This window comes from Diabrotica virgifera, chromosome 7, assembly GCF_917563875.1.
Source record: "Diabrotica virgifera virgifera chromosome 7, PGI_DIABVI_V3a".
Taxonomy (NCBI): domain Eukaryota; kingdom Metazoa; phylum Arthropoda; class Insecta; order Coleoptera; family Chrysomelidae; genus Diabrotica; species Diabrotica virgifera.
The window spans coordinates 87,339,260-87,356,161 of NC_065449.1; the positions used below are offsets into that span (position 1 = coordinate 87,339,260).

A 16,902-nucleotide genomic window follows, 5' to 3' on the forward strand; every position below is an offset into this window, starting at 1 on the left:
TTTACCGGGGGCTGCCGATGTAAGGGGCCCAGCGTCGACAAGACCAATGACGTAATTTTTCCGCAATTCATCATCCGAGAATCATCATTATTCTCCTTGCCTTATCCCTATGCGGGGTCGGCTTCCCTAATTGCATTTCTCCACACAATTCTATCTTGGGTCATATCAATGTTAATCCTCTTTACCAACATGTCCTGCCTTATCGTCTCCCCCCAGGTCTTCTTTGGTCTTCCTCTCCTACTCCTTACAGGAATCTGCACTTCAGCTATTCTTCGTATTGGATGATTAACGTCTCGACGTTGAACATGACCAAACCATCTTAACCTATGCTCTCTCATTTTGGCTTCAATTGGTGCCACACCTAGACTTCCCCTAATAACTCCCCCTAATACTCATTTCTAATTTTATCCTTCTTTGTCACTCCACTCATCCATCTAAGCATTCTCATTTCCGCCACATGCATTCGTTGTTCCTCTTTCTTTTTCACTGCCCAACATTCAGTTCCCTACATCATAGCCGGTCGTATGGCTGTTTTATAGAATTTTCCCTTCAGCTTCATTAAAATTTTTCTGTCACACAACACACCACTCGCTTCTTTCTACTTCATCCATCCAGCCCTAATTCTACTGCATGCATCTCCATCTATTTCTCCATTACTCTGTAATACCGATCCTAGGTACTTAAAGCTATTGCTTTTCACAATCATTTCACCATCCAAAGATACCATTTTATTTGTAGTAACTCCATCTTTAAATGAACACTTCAAATAGGTACTCTGTTTTTGTCCTACTAAGTTTTAAACCTTTTTCCTCCAGAGCTTGTCTCCACTCTTCCAGTTTTTGTTCTAAGTCTCTTTCACTATTTCCTACTAACACTACATCATCAGCATACATTAGGCACCATGGAATGCTACCCTGTAGTTTCGCTGTTATCTGGGCCAAAACTAATGAGGATAAATAAGGACTAAGCACCGAGCCTTGGTGCAATCCTACTTTCACCTGAAATTTATCAGTCTCTCCCACACCTGTCCTAACACTAGTCATTACTCTCTCATACATATCTCTCACAATCTTTACATATTCGCCAGGGACTCCTTTCTTATTGAGTGCCTACCACAGAATCTCTCGAGGAACTCTATCATATGCTTTCTCAAGAACAATGAATAACATATGAGCGTTGGTCTCTTTATTCCTGTGCATTGAGAATGATTTGGTAAAATCATGTGATTTTTCGAAAATTATAGATATCATTGCCAATTAGAAAACTAAAAAAGCACCTGTATTATAAATATTTTCAATATTATAAATATAATCAAAATTTAATAAAATTTATATTTTAAATGTTTCTTATTATTTACTATTGATAATTTTATTTATTTAAAAATTAAAAAAAATTTTTGCTCTTCACTTTTTGCCGGAGGGCCCATTCATCACTTCTTACCGGGGCCCGCTCATCCAACTCGACGACCCTGCGTGGAAACTAAATGGCTTGTAAATAAAAAATAAATTGACAGATTCAAATGAAACATCAGACACGTTCATATGAAGAGTGTACCAACATAACAAAAAACATTAGGCTATAGCAATGCCTTCTCGTATCGAACAGCAAAACACAGCCTATACAATACAATTTTTAACATATCCGACTCTGTACTTCTTTAATTATTGCAAATAAAACAAAGACTAAACAGTTATACAAACATTTCAGTATTAGACAATTTCATTCCAACAAAACTCGTTTTAAAAACTGACAATAGCAAGTTCAAATAGAGTATACAAGACCTTCTGAAGTAAGTATGAAAATCTGAAATACTAAAATTAAAATAATTTTCATTCGTTATTAGACAAGGCGAAAACGGCGGGTTCTTTGGAGAAAATACTCCCATGAGATTTTTTTGCATAATCACATTCGTGAGACATTCCAGAATAAGATTCAAGAAGTCGCCCACGCGAAAAGTGGTCCAAATTTTTTTAACAATCTTTTTTAATCAAATTGTAAAAAATCAATATTTTCGGCCCGGACAATTTTTTTTAGATTGTGTGGACCATTCTGGATAAAAAGGTTTCTCATAATTTTTCTCGAAAGTTGATAGTTTTCGAGGTAAAAGCATTTTAAAATTGAAAAAAACGGCGATTTTCAAGCTTAATAACTCGGTTAAAAGTTATTACAGTGGAACCCCGATAAGTCGGCCCCCGATAACCCGGAAGTCCGGCTAACCCGGACCGATTTTCATCAGATAAACATTTTGATTTTCAATATTTTGTATTTTTCAATTTAATTGTGGCTTATTTCCAATCAAAATAGTTAATTATCAGACAATCCTTTCAACAATAAAAGTGTATGTAATATAATATTTGAGAGATAATGTGTCTAGACTCTCTGTGTCGTGTACTTATGTGTGTAATTTGAACACGAGATTAAAAATTACTCATAGTACACGCCGCAGAAACAACAGCCAGCTGTCTGCAGTATCTATTCCTTTTTATTTCAAACTGTCAGCATTGTTTAGGAAAGACTATTTAAAAAATTATTTTATAAACAATGGTCTTTAGTATTGTGTGTCTTGTATTGTTTGGGTTTGGTTTTTTTTATAATTGTAATGAGTAGGTAATATGTACTGTGCATATTTATAAAAATATTTCATGTTATTTCAATTCTAACGGAGTTTATCTGTAAGTATACCGTATTTTATTAATTTTTACCATATTCTTCGGCTATCTCGGATTTTCGATAACCCGGATCGGTCGTGGTCCCGATTAATCCGAGTTATCGAGGTTCCACTGTACTACGAAAGTCAGAAAGCGACTAAATGAAAATTTAATTCCCCCCATACAAGATCTTGAAGAAATTTTTGTCATTATTTGATTACTAAGTTGTTATTTTTAAGATATAATAATGAGCGCCATGCACGTATTAGGCGGCCGTCCATGATGAGTGCGAAAGAGATGCCATTCAGGCAGTCCAATGGCGCATCTCACTCGCACTCACATTTACAGTCGCATCAATACGATCTTATCGCTCATTATTAATAATTAAAAATAACAGCTTAGTAATAAATTAATGACACAAACTTCTTTAGGATCGTGTAGGGGGGCTTTAAATTTGATTTAGTCACTTTCTGACTTTCTAAATAATAATTTTTATCCGAGTTATTAAGTCTTAAAAATGGCCATTTTCACGTTTTCCAAATTTTAAATTGCTTATAACTCGAACACGATCAACTTTAGAGAAAAATTACAAGAGATCTTTTTTATCCGGAATGGTCCGAAAAATCTAAAAAAAAAGATTGTCCGGGCCGAGAATATTGATTTTTTCAATTTGATTAAAAAATTTTTTTTTTAATTTGGAAAAATTTTCGCGTGGGCGACTTCTTGAACCTTATTCTGGGGTGTCTCACGAATGTGATTATGCAAAAAAAATCTCATGGGAATATTTTTTCCAACGAACCCGCCGTTTTCGCCTTGTATGTATATTGAAATAATTATCTATATGAAACTATTACAACAAATTTTTGTTTTTACTTTTTCACAAGATTTTGTCGTCTTTTGCTTTCAAGAATTTCTATTAATCCGATATCTCTTCTTTGAGCTCTTTTTGGTTATTTTTATATTTTTTCTTCATGTCAGATCTGTTGTAGCCATCTCTGTCATTATATTAATGAAAAATATACACTGACGATTGACAAATCCATAAAATATCTTTAGGTATCTTTACGACCCATAAATTATTATTCTTCATAATTTGTAATTCTTTTGATTTCTATATAATTTTATCCATATAAAAAATCTAAAAATATGCAAAAACACGTCAAATTTATTTGTGAGGGGGACATTTTGTAGACCAGTTTTCAACTAAATTACATCAAACCTTTAGCGGGGGCGGACACTACCCCCAAAATCTTTAATGGGAAGGGGGGTTGAGTAAAAAAATTTTGAAGTTATACTTCCTTATGCGCGTTTGGGAGTAAATGTATATGTGCGCGAATTCATCAAAAGTCTTGGTCCTGGGCGCAGCTGAAACGTTAAACGTGCTCTGATTGGGTAATTACAATGACCTGTCAACAATTGTTCAATATGTCGGTTATAAGTAAAGAAATGTTGTGTATATTAGTTTTTATTGTTGTAAGGGCAGAGAAAAAAGCAAGTTTATAATTGTAGTGACTTTTTAAATAATTTTTAAAATCAACAGGTACGTAATTGTAAATGTTTCAGTATCGGAATAAAAAATTACATAGGTACCTACTTGAAAAAGGTAAAATGAACCTACTTATTTTGCGTTCCGCAGTCACTTTGCAGTGTGGGCAGCATATCCCAATATAAAACTTATGGAACCTTGCAGCTCAGTGTTGCCGGTTTTAAGCAGACGAGCTAAATTCCGTCTAAATAGAATATTCCAGAAGTCCAAAACATCTTGTTGAAAATCTGTGGGTTTTATTATTTTTAAATAATTCATAGATAGGTACTATGAAAAATATTTATGCTTCTTTTCATGAGCATTTTTCAGTGCGTCACAAATGATAGAAAAAAAGGTAAGTCCGTGATAATATACATTTTAGTGACATGACATTTTAGTTAAATCTGACAGTTGTCACATTTTATTTGCAATTTGGCATAACATCAAATCAATTGTGTTTATTGCATTTAGAAAATGGTATTTTCTTTGATTTGTATAGTCTTATAAATTGAACAGATTATATTCGTAGATATATTATATAATTCGTAAATAATGTTTTTTTCGATTATAGCGCCATCTATTGACAACTAGAATAAATGTTATAAATGTCACCGACGAAATGTAATCACCGACGTGGGTTTTTTTCTGTCACATGCAATTTAATGCGTTAGAAAGAAATCGAAAAACTGTGACGCACTGAAAGATCCTCATGATAAAAAGCATATACGATTTTAAAGATATATCATTTGAATATTAATTATAATTAGCCTGGGATTAATATTATATTTAATAGTTATTTATGATATAAGTGTTAAAAGTACAATTTTAAGGCACGCATGTGAAAGTTTGCAGAATGAGCGAAGCGAATTCTGCAATTCACATGAGTGCCTTAAAAATGTACTTTTTAAAACATGTACTTTTTACGCACGTAAGATGTTACACTTCTATTATATGATTTCAACGAAATAAATATACTTTCAACAGGTAATTTGTATTTAAAGATTAAACTAATTTTTACATACTACTTTCCAAAAAATTTTATTAAAACAATACTAAAAATAAAAAAAAAGTTAGATAACACACGGATTCGAACCAGGGACCTTTCGATCTCCGGTCGAAAGCGCTACCACCGAGCTAAACTCCCTTTGCTTTGACAGCTTACAAGATTTCTCATACATACTAACAAATTTAATAGACCAAGCGAGGTATAAAAATACTTTAAATTTTTTTAATATAAATATTAATATCTCTTGGCAACACTGTTCTTCATAAGAATCTGTACTGAAAGGTGACCGTGGAACGCAGTTAGTATGTAATGCTTTGATTTACATACATAATTTGATTACCAACAAAATTTCTACCAATATTCAGCTAATATATTGTTTTCTTACTCTATGTTTTGTTGTATTTTAATATTTCAATTCCACAAAAATCAAACTAATTTGGTTAAATTCAGAACTGTCAAAAGTTTAAAACGTTCAGTTGATCTATCTTCCCGCATGATGTATATGTCTCCGTGGTTAAAATATAAGATGTTTGAATTTCAAAACTACCCTTGCAAATAGACGCGGGTTCGATCCCCAACACAAACTTTTATTTTTTTATTTTTAAAGTTATACTTCTTTAGTCGCGATAGAGAGTGAATATTTATTATTCTGTGCGCATGTGCACAGAGACAGTATGTTATTCGTTGCTTAATCTTTTAAGTTATGTATGTATCAGTCTAAAAAAGGTGTGGAAAAAGTATATTAGTGTTTTTAGTAAATATATTTATTATAATTTTTGTGTCTTTGGATTTTTCTTTCTCGGGAGTAAGATAATAGGTATTATTAAAACATTTTTATATTTAATACTTCACTTCGTCTATTTGTTACTAGTCCAGAAAGCCACTGCGCATCCGCTAGGAAAAATATTCTAATTCGGATTTTTTGCACAATCTTACTCAAAAAGGACTCCTTTTAACAAATTTGCATGTTGCCAGGACCAAAAGGTGGTCAAAAATTTTTTAAACGTTTTTTTTTTTGTTTTTTTCCTAAAATTATTTTTTTTGCACGGAACAAAGTTTTTTAGGTTTTTTGAATCATTCCAAACAGAAAAGGTCTTTAGTGATTTTTCTCTAAAAATAATAGTTTTTGACATATAAGCGATTAAAAATTAAAAAATTGCGAAATCGGCCATTTTTAAGAGGAAACAGTAGCGATCAACAGGTAGCGAAAACGCGTTCCAAGATTGCGGCTGTAATTTTGAATATTTTTTCGAGATATTTGGCACACGTATTCGTAATATAATAAAGAATGGCGGTACAGAGCCCAATTTGAAAAATATATTAATATGTGTAAATTACTCTGTAATTAAATAAAATATTAAAAAAACGAGCCTGTACCGCCATTAAGAAGAACAAAAAAATACACTTTCTTCAAATAAACTTTTTTATCCGATGCCTAGATTTTGTGTCATTTTGGAACTACTAAAATTTTTTATTTCATTAGTAGTTCCAAAATGACACAAAATCTCGGCATCGGATAAAAAAGTTTATTTGAAGAAAGTGTATTTTTTTGTTCTTCTTAATGGCGGTACAGGCTCGTTTTTTTAATATTGTATTTAATTACAGACTAATTTCGACATATTAATATATTTTTCAAATTGGGGTCTGTACCGCCATTCTTTATTATATTACGAATACGTGTGCCAAATATCTCAAAAAAATGTTCAAAAATTACAGCCGCAATCTTGGAACGCGTTTTGGCTACCTGTTGATCGCTACTGTATCACCTTAACGCTCAAAAACTATGTGAAAAACTGAAAATTTGAATGTTACCAAGGTAGGTAGATATTCTTTAAACATCGATTGATGAAATCCCGAAGAGTTTTTTGCAATATAGTATTCAAAACTCCTTTGTTTTTAATTTCTAATCACGCGTGCGCGACACTATTTTCCACCGTTGCATGTGTGTGTATACTTCTTCTTCTTGTTGTGCCACTCCTATCGGAGATTGGAAATCATCAAGGCTACCCTGATTTTGTTTACAGCTGACCTAAAAAGTTCATTAGTGGTGCAGCCAAACCACTCTCTCAAATTCCGCATCCACGACATTCTTCTACGGCCTGGATTCCGTTTTCCTTCTATTTTTCCTTGCATTATATTTTGAAGTAATGCGTATTTATGACCTCTCATCAGGTGACCCAAATACTCGAGTTTTCTTCGTTTTATCGTTAATAAAATTTCTGGGTCTCTTCCTATCCTTCGTATTACTTCAAGATTTGTGATTCTTTCAACCCAACTTATCTTCAGCATTCGACGGTAGCACCACATCTCGAAACTTTCAATATTTTTTATGTTGTTCTGTTTGAGAGTCCAGGCCTCTACACCGTATAATAGCGTGTTAAATACGTAGCCACTTAGCATTCTTAATCGTAGAGGGATGCTTATATCTCTGTTGCAGAAGAATTTTCTCATCTTTATGAAGGTGGCCCTGGCAATTGTTGTGTGTATACAGTATGGTGCAAATGAAAGGAATAAATTCGTTATTTCGTAAACCGGCTACTTTAAAAAAAAAACCGAAACAGGTCGATTTTTATGTTTAAGTTATGATATTGTGGCATATATGGTATACTAGTGAGGTCATCCGTCTGGGCGTGATGACGTAATCGATTATTTTTTTAATCAGAATAGGTGTCGTGTGGTAGCTCATTTGAAAGGTTCTTCAATTCTATATTCAGTAATGTAAACATTTACATAATTATTTATACAGAGTGTCCAAAAAATTTTTATTAAATTAAATTATTTGACAAAAAAGAATAAGAAGGACACCCTGTATAAATAATTATATAAATGTTTATATTACTAAATAGAGAATTGAAGAACCTTTCAAATGAGCTAGCACACGACCCCTATTCTCATTTAAAAAAATCATCGATTACGTCATCACGGCCAGGTGGATGACGTCACTAGTATATCATATATGCCATAATATCGTAACTTAAAAATACAAATCGACCTGTTTCGGGATTTTTCCTTAAAGTCGCCGGTTTACGAAATAATGAATTTATTCCTTTTATTTGCACCATACTGTCGCATGTCGGTGGAAAATAGTGTCGCGCACGCTTGATTATCAATTAAAAAACAAAGGAGTTTTGAATATTGTATTGCAAAAAACTCTTCGGGATTTCATGAATCGATGTTTAAAGAATATCTACTTACTTTGGTAACATTCAAATTTTAACTTTTTCACATAGTTTTGTAGCTGGAATATTGTATGCGCCAATCATTTTTACGGCGTATAGCGGTTTTTTATTCATGTATGTAATATAACTACTGGAAATTAGGACATTTAATGAGTTATTGAAGTGTGCTAAATCTAAGCTTGATCGACCAAATAGTTTGTAAATTATTCAATTTGTTTATCTGTACTTGCATAAATAAACAGCTGTACTTGCGCAAACCGTGACAAAAGGTATTTAGCAGATCGCAATCGATTGTGTGAGGCTTCAGTTTTAAGATATATTAAAAAAATTCAACATTTTATCAAAATTGTTATTTAGTCCAGAAAGCCACTGCGCACCCGCTAGGAAAAATATTCTAATTCGGATTTTTTGCACAATCTTACTCAAAAAGGACTCCTTTTAACAAATTTGCATGTTGCCAGGACCAAAAGGTGGTCAAAAATTTTTTAAACGTTTTTTTTTGTTTTTTTCCTAAAATTATTTTTTTTGCATGGAAAAAAGTTTTTTTGAGTTTTTTTGGATCATTCCAAACAGAAAAGGTCTTTAGTGACTTTTCTCTAAAAATGATAGTTTTTGACATATAAGCGATTAAAAATTGAAAAATTGCGAAATCGGCCATTTTTAACCCTCAAAAACTATGTGAAAAACTGAAAATTTGAATGTTGCCAAGGTAGGTAGATATTCTTTAAACATCGATTGATGAAATCCCGAAGAGTTTTTTGCAATACAATATTCAAAACTCCTTTGTTTTTTAATTGCTAATCAAGCGTGCGCGACACTATTTTGCACCGACAGTATGGTGCAAATGAAAGGAATAAATTCGTTATTTTGTAAACCGGCGACTTTAAGGAAAAATCCCGAAACAGGTCGATTTTTATTTTTAAGTTATGATATTGTGGCATATATGGTATACTAGTGACGTCATCATTCTGGACGTGATGACGTAATCGATGATTTTTTTTAATGAGAATAGGGGTCGTGTGCTAGCTCATTTGAAAGGTTCGTTAATTCTCTATTCATAAATATAAACATTTACATAATTATTTATACAGGGTGTCCAAATTTTTTTATTAAATTAAATTATTTGACAAAAAAAGAAGTAGAAGGACACCTTGTATAAATAATTATGTAAATTTTTACATTACTGAATATAGAATTGAAGAACCTTTCAAATGAGCTACCACACTACCCCTATTCTCATTTAAAAAAAATCATAGATTACGTCATCACGCCCAGACGGATGACGTCACTAGTATACCATATATGCCACAATATCATAACTTAAAAATAAAAATCGACCTGTTTCGGGATTTTTTTTAAAGTCGCCGGTTTACGAAATAACGAATTTATTCCTTTCATTTGCACCATACTGTCGGTGGAAAATAGTGTCGCGCACGCTTGATTAGCAATTAAAAACAAAGGAGTTTTGAATATTATATTGCAAAAAACTCTTCGGGATTTCATCAATCTATGTTTAAAGAATATCTACCTACCTTGGCAACATTCAGATTTTCAGTTTTTCACATAGTTTTTGAGCGTTAAAAATGGCCGATTTCGCAATTTTTCAATTTTTAATCGCTTATATGTCAAAAACTATCATTTTTAGAGAAAAATCACTAAAGAACTTTTCTGTTTGAAATGATCCAAAAAACCTAAAAAAACTTTGTTCCATGCAAAAAAAAATAATTTTAGGAAAAAAACAAAAAAAAACGTTTAAAAAATTTTTGACCACCTTTTGGTCCTGGCAACATGCAAATTTGTTAAAAGGAGTCCTTTTTGAGTAAGATTGTGCAAAAAATCCGAATTAGAATATTTTTCCTAGCGGATGCGCAGTGGCTTTCTGGACTAATTAAAAAACCGTTTGAAAAACAATTTATAATAACTTATATTTTTTATGTCACGCTCTTAAGTAGGCTCACTGAAAATATGGTAAAAAAAAGTTTTTTAAAGAAAGAATCTATGACCTATGCTCCTATGATATACACAAACTATTTTTAACGAAACGTTTGCTTCACTATCTTTTAAGTTTTTCTTCCTTCGTTGTTTCGGTGCTTTATATCTTCATCCATTCGTACACCATTCGGTATGCCAGATGCCACATGCCCAGGTATTTGTATTTCGTACATTGTTTTATTTCTTGTTTATATTACCCAAATACCATGGTTTGTTGTTCTCTGCCGATACAATAGGGAGATATACAACAATGTACAAACTTCTTCTTTAAGTGCCATCTTATTTAGAGACGGCTGCTCTGAAAAGTTAATTTGATGTACATCCGTACCATTCTCTCAGGTTGCGCAGCCACGATATTCTGTGTCTTCCTATGCTTCTTTTTCCTTGAATATTTCCCTCTATAACAGTGGTTTCCAATCTGTGGGGCGCGCCCCCCTAGGGGGGCGCGCGAGTGTTGCAAGGGGGTCGTGCAGATGTTTCCAAAATATCATTTTCGAATACAAACCAAAGACGTCGAATAGGGGTCAGAAAAATGGATGGACCTGCTATCTAATGCTATCTGAATCTATTGGCATAATGGCTATGATGCTCAGTAAATCATATGCTGATCAACTTAAAATCATTCCACTTGCAGGTAATACGAAGAAAGACGAATCTCTGAAGATCTCTGAGATCAATTAATAGAAAATAAAACTATCTTCATTCTTAAGGATGCACACTTGATAACATACGTAAGTTATTGAAGGCAATACTACAGCGAGTGAAGTGAAGTTTTTAATATCATTGATTATTTCATTCATAGGAGATTCTGACCAATAGAAAGCTACAGAAATCTAAATTAAATCGATTATTTTTTGATGACTTTAACTTCCAATCGTATAGTAAGATATTTGATCACGTGTTTAATTCTGTCCAATCAGATTAAAATTATAGTGAGAATTATCTACTGTAGAAAATTACCGATAGAATTTTTTTAAGTAGATTGTTTCTGTTTAATGGCAACCAGTTCCTAGTTTTGACAACTGTCGCATTTAACAAAATATCCATAATATACGTATTAAAAAAATAATCTTACGACTATCACACGACAGTAAGAATAAATAAGACTATTTCACTAGACTGTTTTTAACTGATAAAACTTCATAGCAACGCATCGTTTCCTACTGACAAAACTCCTTAACGACGTGATTTCTCAGCGACAAAATTACGACAGATCCGTCACGAAAGTGTCTGGTAATAACAAATAAATAAAGATTATATTTCGTTGATATGGTGCATTAATTGTCTCGTGAAATAGTCTTGTCGAATATCATTCGAGAGAAAATTATTTACCGGCAAAATTTTCTCCGGGTTTCATTTAAGTTCGTTGCCTTTTGGTAATTTTCGCTTATGAAATTTTGACAAAATCACTCAACTGACGTCTCGTGATTTAAGTCAAAATTTAATTCGCGAAAATTGCCAGGCAACAAACTTTCATACCAGTCGAAAATATTGCCGGCAAAATTTTCTCTCTTGTGATATTATATACGAAAATAATGCTTCATTTTTTACTCAAATTTGTTGTCATTTGGCAATCAGGGCTCTCGTGTCTATTGCCAGACAACAAATTTTCGAAAAACTGTCGCATTATTTTCAATTTATTCTCACTCTCTTGTGATATTATACCTGATAATTTTTGATAATTTCCCGTCGTCAAGTATATTACGTCAGATGCCCTTCGTTGCTACGAAAAAATACATTCAGTGACATTAATGACAACTAATGTTTTAAAAATTATAAAAGTGATGACTTTCAATCGTCAAATATTTATAAAAACTTTGTGTTTAATTGTACTAATTTGTACTTACATAAATAAATTACAATAAAATTTTGGTTTTGAACAGTTTTATTCATGAAATAATCGCAACAAATTGCACTCGAACTCTAAAATTAATATAAAATTTTAGAGCTCTTGTGCAATTACTGCTGATAATTTTTGATAATTTCCCGTCGTCAAGTATATTACGTTAGATGCCCTTCGTTGCTACGAGAAAATACATTCAGTGACATTAATGACAATTAATGTTTTAAAAATTATAAAAGTGATGACTTTCAACCGTGAAATATTAATTATAACAACTGCGTGTTTAATTGAATTAATTTGTATTTACATTAATAAATTACAATAAAATTTTGGTTTTGAACAGTTTTATTCATGAAATAATCGCAACAAATTGCATTCGATCTCTAAAATTATTATAGAATTTTTGCCCTCGTGACACTTTGAAATAATTTAAAATTAAATTAAAACTGTCAAAGTGACACTCGGGAAAAATTCAATAATTTTAGAGCTCTTGTGCAATTACTACTGAAAATTTTTTTAATGAAAGTGACATTCTGTGGAAGATCTCTGTGGGAATATGCGCAGATGGAGCTCCATCTATGGCAGGAAAAATGCCAGTCTACATGCAGAGTTCGAAAGGTGGCTCCTCGTGCAGTTTGGACGCATAGCATGATTCATATGCAATCGCTTGTTTTAAGAGATATGGATGGAGATATACTAAGAGTATTTGAAGTTATTATAAGAGATGTAAATTTTATCAAAAATAGCCCATTAAGAGGAAGGCTTTTCGCAAAATTGTGTGATGCAATGGATTCAGAATATAGGTCATTCTACATTATTGTGAGGATCGTTGGCTTTCTCGTGTCAAAGTACTTCAAAGGGTGTCTGAGCTAAAAGAAGCGATCGCCATATTTCTTACTGATAATAATAGAGAATAAGCAAACTTGTTTTATGACACGAAATTCCTTGTAAAACTTGCGTATTTAGTATTAATTAATATTCTTCAAAGAGGCAGTATTTTAAATAAATCAATGCAAGGGCCTCAAACGCATGCGTTTACGCAGAAATACAAGATTACTGCATTTATGAAAAAATTAGAACTGTGAATACTAAGTCTGAAAAATTTTGACATGTATCCCACTTTTAAAATTACCTGTCTTGCTGATGAAATAGAAGAAAGTAAAGTTTTTATTGATAATTAATGATTAGAAACTTATCTAGTAATAGCAAATTTTCAAGATTAAGTTGAGAATTTGTAAAATTAGATTATTAAAAAATTAAGGGGGCGCAACAATTTTATTTTTTTAAAGGGGGGCGCAGGTACAAAAAGGTTGGAAACCACTGCTCTATAATCAATTGGCGCAAGTTGTATCTCTATACACGTGTAATATGTCCGAGATATTCCAATTTTCTTGTTTTGATGGTATTTACTATTTCCATTTCTTTATTCATCTTTCTCAGAACCCTCTTTTTTTGTGACGTGTTCTGTCCACGATATTTTTACAATTCTTCTGTACACCCACAGCCCGTATTATTCTAGTTACATAGTTTCCATTCCGTAAAACAAAGTCGAGAAAACGTAGCACCTAGCTAACCTAACTCTTAGCTCCAACTTCAAATCTCTTGTGCAGAGCACTTTCCTCATTTTGTTAAAATTTGCTCTAGCCTTTTCTATTCTGATTTTGACTTCCTGTAAGTAATCTCCCGTGGAGTTGATCATTGTTCCAAGGTCGACTGGCTTGATATTCACATCAAATTGAATTGGTGGGTCGAAAAAAAGTTGACAATTTCTAGACTGTTATACTAATATGTACCACATCCAAAACGCATGCATTTTATATCGTCATATTATAGTTCTACGAAAAGTCAAATAGACTAAAATGGACTTTTTTCGGTTTCTGTATTTTACTTATCGTCTTCTGAAAAGACGATTTAAAAACATAAATATCAAATAATGATAATTATATTTTAACCTAAGGTTCAATTTATATCGTCATATTATAGTTCTACGAAAAGTCAAATAGACTAAAATGGACTTTTTTCGGTTTCTGTATTTTACTTATCGTCTTCTGAAAAGACGATTTAAAAACATGAATATCAAATAATGATAACTATATTTTAACCCAAGGTTCAATTTACATGAAAATCCAACATTACCTAGTTTATTTTCTAATTTTTCATTTTTTGAGAACGATTTCCGGATTGGAAGTCGAAACGTCAAAAACTAACAAAAATGTAATTATCATTACAACCCATTCCATCAAAAATTTTTTTGTCAACATAAAAATCTTAAATATAATATGATATTAAAAGTTTTATATTTAAAAAAAATGGCTCGATTTTCATTGAAAAGTCCCGGATTTTTTTTCAGCCTTGTCCCGAATTCGACTAAATTTTAGTTGGTCACACTACGGATACGTGAAGAATCCGAAATATCCGATAATCAATTTGGCTTTATGCAGGGCAGATCAACCACACCAGGCAACCAAACGACGTTTTTATAACGTAGATAACACGTCATAAAAATGACGAATTGACGTGTTTCTATAACGTAGTACTGACGTTGAAAATCACGTGTATTTGTCTCATCGATTTGACGTCATAATTGTGACGATTTTAAAACGTAATCGTATTTACGTTTTTTTCACGTCGAGATTGTGACGATTTTCAAACGTCAAAAGATGACGACCTTTATACGTCGGTAAAATCACGTTTTTAATACTTTCAAAAAGTGACCTCTTTCAGATGTTTCAAAATAGTATAAAAAATAGGTAACATGAAACCTATAGACCTACGTCCCATGTGTCGAAGGTATACTACCACTTGTTTAAGATCGCTTGTGCGCTAGAAGTAATATTCATTCTGCATGATTGTACCAGCCCTCACGTTATAGAATTTTCACTAGTTATATATACCTACTTACTGTGTCAAAACTGAAACAACATTGAAACTAATAAGTAATTTATTAACAAATTATCCAGCATACTAATATCTTAATTTAACGCTGTCTTAATATCTTCATTTAACGCTTAATTAAAAACAAATAAACATAACCTCAAATAGTTGTCAAGAAGAATTACTGCATTAAACTAACTCACTGAGCAAAAACGCATAAAAATCTCTTAATTAATACGTTTCTTCAACTAAATATCTAAATGATAAGTCTTATTTTATCACACAAGACACAAACCGCGTAAACAATAAATGAGAAATTTCTTATGAACATTTAGCGTTATACCTAAACGAAATTGTTTGGAGTCAATACAAACAAGCAAGCTCCTCCCAATTTTGTGACGTCATACTTAGGCTGTCTGAAATTAAAACGTTTTTTAAACGTAATTTTAACGTCATTAATCTTACGTATTTAAAATCATCTAAAAACGACGTCTATATGACGTAATGTTCAAACACGTGTTATATTCAACCAAAAACTGACGTTTCCTCAACGTTATATGACGTCACTTGGTTGCCTGCGAGATGCAATTTTCATTGTAAGGCAACTGATGAAAAAATGCAGGAATAAAGAGACCAACGCTCATATGGTGTTCATTGATCTTGAGAAAGCATATGATAGAGTTCCTCGAGAGATTCTGTGGTGGGCACGCAATAAGAAAGGAATCCCTGGTGAATATGTATGGATTGTGAGAGATATGTATGAGGGAGTAACAGGGAGTGTTAGGACAGGTGTGGGAGAGGCTGGTAAATTTCATGTGAAAGTAGGATTGCACCAAGGTTCGGTGCTTGGTCCTTATTTATTCTCATTAGTTTTGGACCAGATATAAGCGAAACTACAGGTTAACATGCTGATGATGTAGTGTTAGTAGAAAAAAGTGAAGGAGACTTTAAATAGTGAAATAGTGAAAGACCAAAAACTGGAACAGTGGAGACAAGCTCTAGAGGAAAAAGGTTTAAAACTTAGTAGGGCAAAAACAGAGTATTTTAAATGTTGATTTAAAGATGAAGTTACTACAAATAAAATGGTATCTTTAGATGGTGAAATGATGAACAGTTTTAAGTACTTAGGATCGGTATTATAGAGAAATGGAGAAATAGATGGAGATAGATGCAGTAGAATTAGGGCTGGATGGATGAAGTGAAAGGAAGCGAGTGGTGTGTTGTGTGATAGAAAAATTCCAATAAAGCTGAAAGAAAAATTCTATAAAACAGCCATAAGACCGGCTATGATATACGGAACTGAATGTTGGGCAGCGAAAAATAAAGAGGAACAAGGAATGCATGTGGCAGAAATAAGAATCATAAGATGGATGAGTGGAGTGACAAAAAAGGATAAAATTGAAAATGAGTATATTAGGGGAAGTCCAGGTGTGGCCCCAATTGATGCCAAAATGAGAGAGCATAGGTTAAGATGGTTTGGTCATGTTCAACGTCGAGACGATAATCACCCAATACGAAAAATTGCTGAAGTGCAGATTCCTTAAAGAAGTAGGAGAGAAAGACCAAAGAAGACCTAAGGGGAGACGATTAGGCATGGCATGTTGGTAAATGGGATTAATATTGATATGACCCAAAATGGAATTGTGTGGAGAAATGCAATTAGGAAAGCTATGGATAAGGCAAAGAGAATAATGATAATTTAAATTTTCTTCATCAGCAATAAATTTTCCAGTTTCTTGGCTTTTTCTATGAACTTTTTATAAAGATTATTTGTATATACAACAAACGTTGTATATACAAACGTAACAAATATCTAACACGTAGACCATATAGTC

At 32.6% G+C, this 16,902-nt stretch overlaps 1 protein-coding gene across 2 annotated transcripts in view; it reads left to right on the forward strand.

Moving 5' to 3' along the window:
- Positions 1 to 1,560: 1,560 nt before the first annotated feature.
- LOC114329646 (uncharacterized) overlaps positions 1,561 to 16,902 on the forward strand; it is a 68,709-nt gene continuing 53,367 nt past the window's right edge. For both annotated transcript variants that reach the window (XM_028278824.2, XM_028278823.2), the window contains exon 1: positions 1,561 to 1,789. The gene's annotated coding sequence lies outside the window, so the exon portion shown is untranslated. The remainder of the gene's footprint in view (positions 1,790 to 16,902) is intronic.